Raw genomic sequence first — 4,464 nt, 5'->3', positions numbered from 1 at the left:
TTTTATTGAGTCAAATTTGAGCTAAGCTCTATGCTCATCTAATCAAATTTGAGCTGAATTTAAAATATTACCTAACACAAATTGATGTCCATATTTTGGTTTAATTAGTTAGCCAACTAAGTTTGAACCAACTCTAACTCAATTAAATTTGATTCGAGTATTCAGTAGGTTGGTGTGTCTTTCATGCACTTTACCCTTCAAAGACTCAACTAATGCATACAAATATACCAAAAATATGACTAGATTGTTTTGACATCACTCTTAAAACTTTTAGACAAATTACCCATTATTTCTCTTTATGTCAATAATTAAATCTGCGAAAAGAGGAGAAAGTTCCAAAATTTAATCACTTCTTGCCACTTTTATAGTCTGAATTATTATGTACTTTTATACCTTTTTATCAGTTCTACACCTCAAACGTTGAGACATAAATTTTTCCCAACAACTATATGAAACTTCAAGAGCATATTGCGTGAACAAACACTACCAAGTCCCACTAACTGGATATGGAATGCACAAAGAGTAAACAAAGAAAGCATTGGCATAGAAACCTGAGGCCACTCTGATACTTAAGTCAGAGATTGTTTAGAGAAAAAAAAGTAATGATAGGCAAAGAGCTAAGAAGTGGGGTTGTGTTACCCCTTGGCTATTGTGGTACCGAGGTCAGTATTTATAGATGCTACAAGGTGGCAAGTGCCTATATTGTTTGGATGATTATACTCTTAATGACTACTCCTTTCTGCTACGTGGTAGGATATATCATTGGGTGTTATATTTATCATTTGCCACACTAGAGTGTGAGATGCAAATACAGTAAATTAGCGCCTATATGCACATTTGAAAATATTGGTAGGAAATTCTACTGTTAATATAAAGAGAATGATTTGTGGAAAAGAAAAGGAATCAAAGTAGAGAAAATCGATTTCTAACCATCTAGTTTGGATTACATATGCAAGGAAAAAGAAAAGAAACACCAAATATTTTCAAAAAGACGGGAAAGATATAGATTACGTGTGATTACATTTTATCCATAATTTAATAAAATTTAATTGTAATCATTTTTTTATACTTTACTCTCTTTTTTTAAAAAAAAAAATTTGGTATTCATCCTGTTATTCTTACAAAAAATCTAAGAAATAATAATATATGAATAGAAATTTTAATCTTTGTTTTGGGAGGGGGGAGAAATTGCAAGAACTACGAAAAAGATAACAAAGAATTTTAAAGTATTAATAATTATCATTAAAAAATTTAGTGTTCAAGATTTTAAAATATTTTACATTCTAAATTATGGTTAATTTAGTCACAAGTGGCTCAATTGTTTCTCTCTGTATAACTACATAAAATCTCCAAAGTTGTAAGGGTAATAAAAAGTTATTTGACCAAGATGAGTTAAGTATTAGACCTCAAATACCTAACAGGGAGGTAAATGATCCTTTTGAAACCTTGGGAGAGGCCAGTAAATTATCCCACCAAAATAATATAATGGGAATCTGATGCCTGGTTACTTCCTTTCTCAATGCCAAACAAGTTCTACAGTATTACCAAGAAAAGGTATGTGTGTGTATATATATACACACAAGTAGTAAAAGCAAACTAAAAGATAATTCACTTCTTTGATTTTAAGGATTTTTATTTTCATATTTGTATCTTAGGAATGTCATGATTTTGACTCACTTCTTGTGAGTGAACTCTGCATATATAGATATATAGAAATTTTCATATATCATGGACCAATTTTTATGAATAATGACGAATTCAAAAAGATCTCAATTTTGGTATTCTTTGGGATCTTGTTCCCTACTTAGGGTAGTCGCATTTCCAAAATGCAGTGACCAGGAAATATTGTTTTCCTTTCGATTTCTTTTTGTGGTACTAGAAGGATGGGAAACTTTCTTTTATTTATTTCCCCAGTCGCCATACGCAGCAACTATGAAAAAGGTTTTTTTTTTAATATATTTTCATATGACATTTGCCGAATTAGGTTTGAATGTAGTGAAACATTTTTTTTAATTCTCTAGTCTCTGCATCCGGTTTGGATGTGGCGATCCCTTCTTTTAATTTTAAAATTGAAAATTTTTTATGAGAGTCAAATTTTTTTCTAAGCAACTAGTAATTTACCAAGAATTAGGATTAGGTTAAGGTTTAAAATACAAATTATGTTTTATAATTGTACTTTTTTTCATCATAGTCATTGATTAATCATCTATGAACAGCTTGTGACGAGGTTTAGGTTCCATTTTAAAATAAAATTTAAATTTAAATTCAAATATGCTGGACTCATAACCTTTTTTCGAATATTTTTTGCTTTTACATGTAATTTGTTAGGCAATTATTTACAAGATGCTAATAATTAGCATCTAATGATAAATGTCTAATATAACTAAAGGAAAAGTATTGTGATATTTTAAATCAGGATATTTAAATATCAATGTATAAGAATTTGCTTAATAAGAAAAAAAAACAATTGATGTTTGAATTTCACCGATCAATGCACCTCCTACCCTTGTCAGGCAGAGTGGTTGCACTTCCAATGTACTTTTTGGCATGATAGATCTTATTGAAGTTGTATCCACTAGAACCTTCTAGGAAGTACTTGTGCTCCCACATGTATCTGTTCCTATTCCTCATCAATCGAGGGTCCATCACAGTAGTTGGATCACAACTAAGGCAAGAATGAATTGTAGATAAAGCGGAAGGAGCCTTATGGAGTTATGGGCAAATTTGCGCCCATCGGAAGAATAGGTGAGAAGCCTATCGAGAAATCAAAACAATCGTAGATATGATCAAAATCACCACCAAACTCATTATTTGGCTGGAATGCTGCATATGGCATACCAAAGGATGACCCTGCACTTGCTGTGTAGCCGAATATGGGTATGGGGGTAAGTGTCGTAAGAAAATCACCTCCAAAAGTTAGAACACATGAAGGTGTACAGAAAGTTCCATGATGGGGAACTGGAGTGACAATAAGAGGTTCATTTGTGGCATTATATACCGAAGCCTAAGGTGGCATTTGGTTCGTATCTTGAAATCGGATTTGGATTTGGAATCAATCATCCTGGATTTGGAATGGAGTCCGTCATTCCAATACATCTATTTGGTTTAATATCAGGAATATATATCATTACTATAGTTGATATTTGGTTCGTTAGTTTTTTTGAAATGGGATATGAGAAACTTCCACTAATTAAATGTATTAGTATAAATGTATTAGTAAATTTAGTATAACTAATTAATAATTTCTATTAGTAAACATGTATAATTATTAGTATAATTGATAATAACAATTATATTACATATACTAAATTATATAATACATATAACTAATAATATCATTATTATAAAAGTTTGTAACTAATTAAATTAAATATTATATATACAATTAAATATAATCATACTAATATTATAATATATATATATATATATAAATACTAATTATACTAATATGTTATATAATTATAATTATATATTAATTTTTTTTAACAGGTGGCGGGGTGGGCACCGTTTCTAAACGAGGGGAAAAAATCCCCCCCCCCCCCCAAGGGCAAGTGCCCCAATTGCCATCCGTAGTTTTTGATAAATTAGATAGGAATCAGACTTGGATTTTGTCCAAAACCCTTTACGTTATTAGGGAATTGGGAAATTTCAAATTTTTAGATATGATTCCAAAATCTCAATTCCGATAATAGCAATCAAAACAATATTATGGAAATTATTTCAATTCTCTATTCCGAAACCCTCTTACCAAACGCCACCTAAGTATCCTGAATAACAGGAACGTCATCATCATGTATCCAGATGCTTCTTTGCAATACCTGCCTTTTTGGTTCCTTCCACGCACCTATCTAGGTAGATGCTCCATAAGCATCTCGAATGGGGCAGTTTAAGAGGCAGATGGTCTAACTTCTTAATGCTTAAAGGGTCTAACTACTATTCGCACTCCCTGATTCAAGTACTGTAGTGTCTCGAAAACCTCCGCTCGTACCAATGTAAATCGAGATATTGCACAGTGCGAAGGATCATTCGGGTTGAGGTACCTATTATACATCCATACTATCTGGGACACAGTATCAACTTATCAAAAGAAAAATTTGTATATTATAGTGATTTAGTTAAGGTATTTTTCAAATATAAAATACAGTGAAAATTAAATAAAAAAAGCTGCAATAACTTCCAAATAGTCGAACTATCCCTCATCCCCTCGATGGCTGTCATGCCGCGACTACTGTGATGCAGGAGATGTAATGTAGTAGACACTCCGATTATGGTACCATGTTATGTATTCATCTATAGGCCTATTTGAATCTCAACGACCATGGTTCGTCATATTAGCCGACACTGAGACATGTCTAGCGAGTCATAATCGAAACAGGGCATGCCACTATGAGATTGATACCCGAATCAACTATTTACTAGTCTCGATGTTGAATCACCATGACTCGGTCGATATTGACCAAGTCA

The sequence above is a fragment of the Coffea arabica genome, chromosome 10c (assembly GCF_036785885.1).
Source record: "Coffea arabica cultivar ET-39 chromosome 10c, Coffea Arabica ET-39 HiFi, whole genome shotgun sequence".
Lineage (NCBI taxonomy): Eukaryota > Viridiplantae > Streptophyta > Magnoliopsida > Gentianales > Rubiaceae > Coffea > Coffea arabica.
The sequence above is the reverse complement of the archived record's forward strand: the minus strand, read 5'-3'. Positions refer to the sequence as shown.